Genomic DNA, 11586 nt, shown 5'->3' with positions numbered 1-11586 from the left:
CACCACCCCATCACCCCCATTCCATTCACCGCCCCGTCACCGTCCCCGCAGCATCCATATAAGCCTTAGTACTGCAATATTTAGCTTATTCCTTCCTTATAAATCAAAGTTCTGGCTGCTGAACTAGAGAAAGATGTTGAGCTGGCAGGGCTTTGTTTATAAATTTTTATCAACACAATTAATATACTACTTTATCCTAAAGCAAAAAATAAATAAATAAATAGAATTTTTTTTTCTACCTTTGTTGTCTGGTTTCTGCTTTCCACATCTTCTCATTCAATTCCTTCCATCCACTGTGTGTCTTCTCTCTGTGTCTTCCATTTGCTGTTACTGTGCCTCTTCCTTCACTCCCCCCCCCCCCCAATTGGTCTAGCACCCATCTTATTCCCTCCGCTCCCCCATAGTCTGGCATCTGTCTTCTTCCCTTCCAGCGTCTTCTCCCCACTCTGTCTTCCACATTTCCCTTCAGGGCCTGTTCCTCTCTACTCTCTTTCAATGTCTGTTCTATTCCTTTCCACCACCACGCTTCCCTCACTCCTTTACCATCTGTTCCTTTCTACCACCCTTCAGCTCCTCTCGCGTGGCCTATCTATCTACCTCCCTCCCTCTTATTTTTGTGGCACGTTACAATGTAATTTGTGCAAGCTGCTGGAGCCTGCGAGCTCGGTCCCTGTACCATCCCCACAAACCATCCCGCTTCTGTGTTCCTATTTTCCCCATTTCTAATATCTCCCCTATGTATCTGGCATTGCCCTCCCCCCCGTGTCCATATACCATCCCCATGGCAAGTCCCTTTTATGTCTCTGTCCCTATGCCCCCATGCACATAATTTCCCCTCTCTGTTACCTTCCTGTGTCCAGATTTCCCCTATCGTCCTCTTTCATACCAGTGTGTGTCTTCTTTTCAACCCCATCTAGCTTCTTTCCCTCTTTCTTCCCAACCCCCTGCTTCCAGCATCTGGCTCACCTGCCTGTCCTCCCCTTTCTTTCCTGCTGTGGGTTTCTTTCTTTCCCTCTTCATCCCCTTGGCCCAGAATATTTTTCCCTTTCACTCCCTCCTTCCTAGTGTGAGCCGGGCACATGCACGATCGCGCGGTCCAGCAGCCCCCACCCGCCCGATCGCAGCGTTTAGCCAGTTCCCTCCCTCCACCTCACCTTATATTCCGAGTTTGCTGGCTTTCTATTTCACCGAGCCGCACGCTTTCAAAAAGCCACCCACACGCGGCTGCTCAGTTGTTCAATCTTCTGCTCTGACACAACCAGAAACAGGAAGTTGCAGCAGAGAAGATTGAACAACTCCAGCAGCCGCGTGTGCACGGCTTTTTGAAAGCATGCGGCTTGGCGAAATAGAAAACCGGCAAACTCGAAATATAAGGTGAGGTGGAGGGGGGAACTGGCTAAATGCTGCGATTGGGAGGGTGGGGGCTGCTGGACCACGCGATCCTTGATTGCCTCAATGCGGAGACAAGACCATTCACCGTTCCACAGGGCAGTGAATGGCCTTGTCCCCATCCCCACAGTGACTACTATTTTTCTTTCCCCGTTTCGGCGGGTTACCCACGGCTACTCGCGGCTAGCCGCGGGTAACAACCATCGTGTCATTCTCTACTTCAATCCTTAACCCTACTCTTCTGCCCACCAACCCAGCCAGCTGATTAACCCTTCCCCTTAACTGTATCCATGACATCCTGTTTGTCTTGGCTGTTTAGATTGTAAGCTCATTTGAGCAGGGACTGTCTTCTTCTTTGTGACCCTGTGCAGCACTGCGTGCGTCTGACAGCGCTATAGAAATAATAGTAGTAGTATACGCCAGCGAGCAGTACAGGAAGGGACTGGGTGTGGATTTATTTGGTTGTGACCTACACGGCTGCACCTTCCAGTGAGATCATCAAGTTTGCAGACGACACAAAGCTATGCAATCAGATCACAGAAGGATAGCAAGGAACTCCAGAGTGACTTGTGTCAGACATCCCGGTTTTGAAGGCGACGTTGGACACTTAGCTGCCTCTAACGCCGGCCCTGCAGCTCCGGACTTCCCCACACCTGCTCCTTCCCTACCCCCCCCCCCCCCCAGATCACTATTATTTTAAATGTTATGGCAGATGCGGCGCTGTATCCGTCAGAGGAGACTTCTAACCTCGGCCTGCCCCAGAACTCTTCCTACAGCAGCCGCCCGCCTAGGCGGGAACAGGAACTCACTGTTGCAGGAAGAGTTCCAGAGCAGGCTGAGGTTAGAAGTCTCCTCTGATGGATACAATGCCAAGGCTGCCATAACATTTAAAATAATAGCGATCCGGGGGGGAGAACAGGTGTGGGGAAGTCGGGAGCTGAAGGGCCAGCATTAGAGGGAGTAAGAGCTGATGGTGCCGCAGAGTCCCGAGGGGGAGGGAGGAAGGAAGAAGAGGAACCGAAGCATGGCAATTTGGGGGGAACAGGTGTGGGGAAGTCCAGAGCTGCAGGGGAGAATATTGCTGTACCCAGCTGGAGGGAGAAGGAAGATGAGGGAGGGAATGAAAGGAGATGCCAGGGCTTGGAGGGAAGGAGGAAGGTATGCCAGCCTAAGGGAAAAGGAAGGGGGAGATGTCAGAGCATAGAGGGAGAGGGAAAGATGGAAGAAAAGGAAAGGAGAGAGATGCCAGAGAATTGGGGAAGGGAAGATACCAGACTGTGAGGTGCGAAGGAAAGAAAGGAGAAGAAAGAGATGCCAGCGCATAGGGGATGGGATGGTGACAGAGAGAAAAAATGAGGAGGTGGCAGAGCTGAAATCAATCATGTACAAAGGAGAGAAGGGGCACAGGATAGATAGTTATGAAAGGAGCATAGAAAGAAGGAAGATGTATGGAAGAGAGAGAAGGCAGACATTGGATGGAAAGGGCAGAGAGGGCAGTGACTGGAAGGGGCGAGACAGAAGGTGAACAGTAAATGGAAGGGGTAGAGAGAGGGACAGACACTGAATGGAAGTGTGGGGGAGAGGGGGAGCAGACACTGGAAGGAAGTGGGGAGGAGAAAGAAAAAAAGGACACATGCTGGATTGAGGGACGAGGATAGAGTTAGATACTGGAAGAGGTGAGGGAAAGAGGTGGCAAGCTATAGGTAGGCACAGTGAAAGAGGGAAATTGAAGACTGAATGATAAAAAAGAATTTAGACAGAGACAGAAAATAAATTGAGAAGGAAGACCAGGGAAGAACCGGAGGAACGGAATGGAGAGAAGATGCCAGAGCAGGGGGGAAGGGGAGGAGACAGATACCAGACCTAGGAGGAGGAAAAGAGGAAGGAGACAGATACTGGATCTAAGGGGAAAAAAGGAGGAGATATGCTAAAATCTGCTGGGAGGGAGGAAGGAAAGAAGGAGAGAAAGAGGCAGAGAAGGGGGGGGGTGTTGTAAGCAGATTAGAAAGACTACAGAGATAAAGCCTGGACGAAAGGGGAAAGACAGGAGGAAGATGCAGGACTATGGGAGGTTCAGACACAGAGAGAGGGAGACCTGGAACAACGGTATAAAGGAGAACTGACACTGGATCTGGGGAGGGTAATAGAGGGAAAAGAGAGAGAGAGACCTGGACCCAAAGGGGATGGGGCTGGATTGTGAAAGAACTGTTGGATGCAAAAGAAAGAAGGGAAGAAAGATTGGATGCACAGTCAGAAGAAGGAAGTGCAACCAAGAGACTCATGAAATCACCAAAGGTAGGAAAAATGATTTTATTTTCAATTTAGTGATCAAAATGTGTCTGTTTTGAGAATTTATATCTGCTGTCTATATTTTTCACTATATGTGTCTATTTTTTTAGTTACTGAGGTGACATTGCATATTTTAAAGTAATCTGTTTGAGATCTTTGAAAAAATCCCTGAAACTCGTAAATGATAATTAACATTTTCTCTGCGTACCGTGTCCTTTGTGGTTTTTTAATATATTTTATGTTTACCATTATGAATTAATAAGATATTGTGTGTACATGAAAATGAATGGAAGAAATTGGGGGCAGGACTGGGGGTGGGGCTATGGCAGAACTGAATATTAATAGATGTCCCGTTTTGATGAAAAAAATAAATGGTCACATTAGTCTTACCTCCCCGCTACTGCTGCTAATCGCAGACAAGAAATCTTCTTTACGACATCAATTCTGATATCAGAGAGGACGTTCTCGGCCAGAGTTGACGTCGGAAAGAAGACTTCTTGTCGGTGATTAGCAGCAGCAGCAGCAGCGGGGAGGTAAGACTGCAGCGGTGCAGACCGAGGGAAAGGAAGGAGAGAGGCTTTTTTTTTTTCCTGCGGCAGGGAGGGAAGGATGTAGGCAGGCAAGTTGGCTGGCTTTAGCACAGCAGGGAGGGAGGGAGATAAGTAGGTAGGCAGGCTGGCTGACTAGCTGGCTTTGGGGATGGACAAAATCTGGAAGGCACTGAGGGCACTAAGGACACAGAAAGGAGGCACTGGGGGCACTATGGAGATGGGACGGAGGCACTGGGGGCACTATGGAGATGGGACGGAGGCACTGGAGCACTATGGACACGGGAAGGAGGCACTGGGGGCACTATGGACACAGGATGGAGGCACTGGGAGCACTAAGGACATGTGAAGGGGGCACTAAGGACACAGGACGGAGGCACTGGGGGCACTAAGGACATGGGAAGGAGGCACTGGGGGCACTAAGGACATGGGAAGGAGGGAGGGAGGGAGGGAATAGAAAGAGACAATGGGGCCTGAGTGCAGAAAGAAAGAAATTAAAGAAAGGATACAGTCAATTAATAGATGTCCCCTTTTGATGAAAAAAAATAAATGGTCACATTACCTCTGACTTACTTTCTCTGCAGCAGAGTCAGCAGCCGCACTGAGGTGTAGGAAGGTCCCGCGATGACTCGTCTGCTGACTCTGTACTGGAAGAAGTAAGTTACTCTGGAGGGGGTGGACCCAGCAGACGCAGTCATTGCGGGACATTGCCACAACTCCCTGTGTCTGCCGGGTCCACCCCTTCCGACGTAACTTACTTTTTCTGGAGCAGAGCTAGCAGACGAGTCATTGCGGGACCTTCCAGCATGCGGCTGCTGAATCCGCTCCAGAGCAAGTACGTCGGAGTGGGGTGGACTGGCAACCGGCAGCTACAGTCATAGCGGGACCTTGCTGCATGAAGGGAGAGAAAGGAGCAGGACTGCTGGAATGGAAGAGTGGTGGAGGGAAAGAAAGGGGGCAGGGTGGTATGGAAGGGTGGTGCTGATGGAATTGATGTACAGAGAAAGGGGAGAGACATAAGGGGGAAGAATGTTGGAGGGAAAGAAAGGGGGCAGATAAGAACATAAGCAGTGCCTCCGCCGGGTCAGACCACAGGTCCATCCTGCCCAGCAGTCCGCTCCCGCGGCGGCCCAAACAGGTCACGACCTGTCTAAATCACCAGAAGGGGCCCCCATGCTGCCTTGGTTTCCCTTCCTAGCCCTCCGGTCTTGCACATGCACGACCTGGGTTTCTATACTTATTTTCTGGTTAGCTTTCTCAATATCCCATGATCCCTTTATCCTTCAGGAATCCCTCCAGTCTCTGTTTGAATCCTTGTACCGTACTCTGCCTGATCACTTCCTCCGGTAGCGCATTCCAAGTGTCCACGACCCTTTGGGTGAAGAAAAACTTTCTTGCATTCGTTTTGAACCTATCTCCCTTCAGTTTCTCCGAATGCCCCCTCGTACCTGTTGTCCCCTTCAGCCTGAAGAATCTGTTCCTATCCACCCTCTCTATGCCCCTCATGATTTTGAAGGTCTCTATCATATCACCCCTGAGCCTCCTCTTTTCCAGAGAGAAGAGCCCCAGCCTATCCAACCTCTCGGCGTATGGGCAGTGTTCCAGCCCAGATGCTGATTGAAGAGGGGTGGATGGAGAGAGAAAGGGCAGACATTGGATGGTAATGGGGAGCCTCTGTTGGATGGAAGTGCAGATGGGAGAGATAGGGGAGCAAATGCTGGAAAGAAATGGGAGGAGAGAAAGAGGGTAGCAGACACTGGATGGAAGTGGACAGAGAGAGGAGAAGGTACTAGATGGAAGGGTTGGAGAAAGAGGGTACCTGATGGAAGGAGGGGATAAATAAAAGGAGGGCACATGATGGGGAGAAAAGGATTGAGTTAGGAAATACTGGAGGGGTGAGGGAAAGAGGTGGCAAGCTTTAGGAAGACAGTAAAAAAGGACATTGATGAGAGGGTAGTAAGAACGTAATCTAGACAGATACAGAAAATAAATTGAAAAGGAAAATGAGGGAAAAAGGGAAAGGGATTGCAGAGGAGAGGTGTGGGAGAGGGAAGGAGAGGAGAGAGATGCCAGACCAATGGGGGGTGAAAGGAGAGATGGAAGGGGAGGCATACAGTTTCTGGAAGGGGCATAGAAGGAGAGAAGATGCCATATAGGGAAAGAGAGACAGCAGACAGTGGATGGAAGGAAGAGAGTTACAAGAAGATGAGGAAAGCAGAAACCACGGAAGACAAAGGTAGAAAAAAATTTTCTATTTATTGCTTTAGGAGACATGTGTCACTGTTTCTGTGGTGCACTGTATGCAGAGTCCAGCTTCTTACTGGTTCAATTTAACCTTTGTCTCTGTATTTCTATTTTATCCCCCCTTTTACAAAACTGTGGAGCGTTTTTTAGCGCCAGCCATGGTGGTAGCAGCTCTGATGCTCAGAATTCTATGAGCGTCAGCGCTGTTACCTCCGTAGCTAAAATCCACACTACAGTTTTGTAAAAGACGGAGGGGTTTGTTTGTGATTACATATTCCATACTAGGCAAAGGTGTTTTCTGTGTTCTGTGAGTTCGAAAGACATGGTTTCTTGTTAGGATTGACTGCAGGATTGATCTGTATTAGTCTGGCTTGTTTAGTTTTACAATGGGTGTATTGATGTGCTGCTCATTGCAGTATGTAAGATGCTGCCTTTTCCTAGGTACTCACTCATGTGTGACATGTGGATTGTTACTAAAAATCATGTTTTCATACAGTTGGGGGGAGGGGGGTGTCACAAAATGATGGGCCCTGGGTGTCACATATGCTAGGTACACCACTGGTAAGAGCGAACAAGAAAAGGACCCGAGTGTACTGATAGATAGGACCCTGAAACTGTCGGCACAATGTGCGGTGGCGGCAAAGAAAGCAAATAGAATGTTAGGCATGATAAAGAAAGGAATCACTAGTAGATCGGAGAAAGTTATAATGCCGCTTTATAGGGCAATGGTCAGACCACACTTGGAATACTGTGTCCAACATTGGTCTCCCAACCTAAAGAAGGATATAAAACTGCTGGAGAGGGTGCAGAGTCGAGCAACGAAGCTAATAAAAGGTATGGCGAACTTGGAATACGAGGAACAACTTAAGAGACTGGGATTGTTCTCCCTTGAGAAAAGAAGACTGCGAGGGGATATGATTGAGACTTTCAAAATACTGAAAGGAATCGACAAAATAGAGCAGGAAAAAAAATTATTTACAATGTCCAATATGACACGGACAAGAGGTCATGGACTGAAGCTAAGGGGGGACAAGTCCAGGACAAATATCAGGAAGTTCTGCTTCACGCAACGAGTGGTGGACTCCCATCGGAAGTTATTGCAGAATCCACCGTTCTAGGATTTAAAAGCAAACTAGATGCACATCTTCTTACGAGAGGCATAGAGGGATATGGGTGGCTAAAATTACGCTAGGTGTACACCTTGCTGGGCCTCCACGTGTGCGGATCGCCAGACTTGATGGACCGAAGGTCTTATCTGGAGATGGCAGTTCTTATGTTCATTCAAATGAACACACATGAGGCCATTAAGTATGTCATGTTGATGCACAAAGCAAAAATATGGTCAAATATGCACACTTACTACTTGGATTTTTCCCACTAGGTCCAGGGCAGGCATAGCCTGACATGATGTTCCTGCTGTTTAGCACCCTCTATTGGACATTTGGGAAACTCCACTCCCACCCAACTCTGGTGTCCAAGGCACCCATTTGAGCCTCCCCAAATAAAATCTCCTCCAGATTCCACGATGCCTAGTGGCACCCACCCCTGATATGACTGTCCCCTCTTGTCCTCACCACCGAACCAGATCCCTGATGTCTAGCAGCACTGCCTACTGCCTCCTCCCTCTGACATTACCAGCCCGCCTCCTAAGCCCAAAACCAGATCCATGGTAACTAGTGACACCTCTTTCTCCCTCTCTTCCACCCACCTTTACCCAACTAACTGAAAAGAAAATGAGGGAAGGAATGAAAGGAGATGCAAGGGCTTAGAGGGAAGAAGAGATGCCAGGGCATGGAGGGAAGGGGGAAGGTATGCCAGACCAAGGGAAAAAGAAGGGGGAAAGGAAGGAGGAGATGTCAGAGCATGAAGGGGGAAGGAGAGATGGAAGAAAAGGAAATGAGAGAGATGCCAGGGAATCGGGGAAGGGATGATACCAGACCGTGGGATGGGAAGGAAAGAAAGGAGAAGAGAGATATATATGCCAGAGCATAGGGGAGGGGGTGGTGACAGAGAGAGAAAAATGGAGAGATGACAGAGCTGAAATCAATCATGTACAAAGGAGAGAAGGGGCACAAGATAGTTTATGGAAGGAGCATAGAAAGAGGGAAGATGCCATATGGAAGAGAGAGAGAGAGAGAGGGCAGACACTGGATGGAAAGAGCAGAGAGGGCAGTGAATGGAAGGGGCAAGACAGAGTGAACAGTAGATGGAAGGGGTAGAGAGAGGGAAAGAGACACTGAATGGAAGTGTAGGGGAGAGGATGGACAGCCTCTGAATGGAAGTGTGAGGGACAGGGGGAGCAGACGCTGGAAGGAAATGGAGAGGAGGAAGAAAAAAGGGCACATGCAGGATTGAGGGAAGAGGATAGAGTTAGTTACTTGAAGGGTTGAGGGAAAGAGGTGGCAAGCTATAGGTAGACACTGAAAGAGGGAAATTGAGGACTGAATAGTATAAAATAATTTAGACAGAGGCAGAAAATAAATTGAGAAGGAAGACCAGGGAAGAACAGGAGGAAGGGAGCGGAGAGAGAGATGCCAGAGCAGGGGGAAAGGAGAGAAGACAGATACTAGACCTGGGAGGAGAAAAAGAGGAAGAAGACATACTAGATCTGAGGGGGAAAAAAAAAGGAGGAGAGAGATATGCTAAAATCTGCTGGGAGGGAAGGAAAGAGGCAGAGAAAGGGGGGGGGGTTTGTAAGCACATTAGAAAGACTACAGAGAAAAAGGCTTGGACGAAAGGAGAAAGACAGAAGGCAGTTGCAGGACTATGGGAGGTTCAGACAGAGGGGGAGAGAGAGGGAGACCTGGAACAAAGGTAGAAAGGAGAACTAACACTGGATCTGGGGAGGGTAACAGAGGGAAAATAGAGAGAGACCTGGACCCAAAGGGGATGGGGCTGGATTGTGAAAGAAATGTTGGATGCAAAAGAAAGAAAGATTGGATGCACAGTCAGAAGGAAGTGCAACCAGAGACTCATGAAATCACCAGACAACAAAGGTAGGAAAAATGATTTTATTATCAATTTAGTGATCAAATGTGTCTGTTTTGATAATTTATATCTGCTGTCTATATTTTGCACTATATTTGTCTATTTTTCTATAGTTACTGAGGTGACATTGCATATTTTAAAGTAATCTGCCTTGACATCTTTGAAAAACCCTGAAACTCGTAAATGATAATTAACATATTATCTGCGTACAGTGTGCTTTGAGTTTTTTAAAAAATATTTTATGTTTACCATTATGAATTAATAAGATATTGTCTGTACATGAAAATAAATGGAATAAATTGGGGACGGGGCTAGAGCAGGGCTGGGGATGGGGTTAGGGTGGTTTTGGGGGCGGGTCTGAATATTAATAGATGTCCCGTTTTGATGAAAAAAATAAATGGTCACATTAGCCATGCCCCATGCATCCTACCTATATGCAAAATATAAATTGGTGGGCTTCCCAAAGCCCTGCCAGCTGAAGATCTCTTCATCTCGGAAGGAAGGGGGGATTTGTTCAGAGATGTTTGGGGGTTGCATAGAAGAAAAACTGTCCACTGGCACTTGTATGGTAATCTTTGTTGTTTCCAATTTTAAAATAAAAGAAATAAAGTGGAAATAAAGAAGTAACTAAGAAAATGGGTAAATTTGTGGGGGTTGGGCAGGGGCGGGGCATGGCAGGGGCGGGGCATGGTGGGGTGGGGTGGGGCAGGGGGGCCCAGTGTACTTGTGTGCTTAGGGGCCCTTGACGAATTAATCCTGCCCTGCCTATGTGATAGTTCCTTTCTACCTTTTAATTTGATTTTTATTGTAAGCTGCTAAGATTTGTGGTCAGCAATGTGAGAGGACATCAAAAATTTTAATATATATAATAAATATGGAGCCATAAATCATTTGCACAGTTGTGGCAGGACTATGGCCTGACCTGTATTGATAGGTTTGCATATTTGCAGATTCAACATTATGTGGTTTCTCTGAAGAAAGAGAATTTGTGTTTTAGGAGGCAGGAATTACTGTCTACCCTTTGCTCTCAGATGAAAGTACAGTCTAATCTCTTTATAACGGAACCTCATCTATAGAGGACAAGGTCCGCTGGTCCCGGCCATGCACCTTTATAAACATGCAAAAAATTATCGCTTATAGCGGACTCACATATAACGGGTTTTTGGATATAACAGGCAACCAATCTGGTTGCCAGAGCTGCTTTTAGCTGTAGTTTTGTCCGGCTATAATATACATACAGGCTTCGCCTACAAGGCGCATGGCGTGCCGGTGATATAGTATCAAAATGCAGCCCAGTTCAGTATGACATAATGCTTTAGAACAGTGTTCTTCAACCTTTATACACCTATGGATCGGCAGAAATAAAAGAATTATTTTGTGGACCGGCATCGGTCTGCAGACTAGCAGTTGAAGAACACTGGGCTAAGTTGTGGACCAGACCCCGCCCATCTCTACCCAATCTCCACCCCAGACACCGCCCCCATAATAGTACTAATTGAAACACTATTTTTTCCATTCATTTTTCATAGACACACACAATATAATCTTATTAACAACATAATGGTTAACCACAAAATTAAACTACACAAAGTACATTGACAGCAGATGTAAATTCTCAAACTTGACATAATTCAATCACTAAATTCAAAAATAAAATCATTCCCCCCTACCTTTGTTGTCTCCCTCCCTCCATGCTATGCTTTACCTTCTGGCCTTCTCCCGCCTGGCCATTTTATGCTGCCCCCGGTGTTATCTTCAGGCCGGCTCCCTCTTCCTCACTGATGAGCAGCAGCTCCTTGCGCATCCTGCGCCTCATCTGGAAGCCTTTCCTCTGACGTTGCGACATCAGAGAGAAGGCTTCCGGTTCAAGTGCAGAACGCGCGTAGGAGCCACTGCCCGTGGCTTTGTGCCCTGAATCAGTGAGGAAGAGGGAGCCGGCTCGAAGATAACTCCGCATCATTCGTAATGTGGACCGGCGGTTGAAGAACGCTGTTTTGGGCCTGTGGACCGGCAGGAAATTTCTGTGAACCGGCACAGGTCCATGGACTGGTGGTTGAAGAACACTGCTTTAGAACATCTTTCAGTGTTCTGGTTTTGCAATCGTTTCGTGCCATACCAATGTTTTGCT

Source organism: Geotrypetes seraphini, chromosome 5 (assembly GCF_902459505.1).
Source record: "Geotrypetes seraphini chromosome 5, aGeoSer1.1, whole genome shotgun sequence".
NCBI lineage: Eukaryota > Metazoa > Chordata > Amphibia > Gymnophiona > Dermophiidae > Geotrypetes > Geotrypetes seraphini.
The sequence above is the reverse complement of the archived record's forward strand: the minus strand, read 5'-3'. Positions refer to the sequence as shown.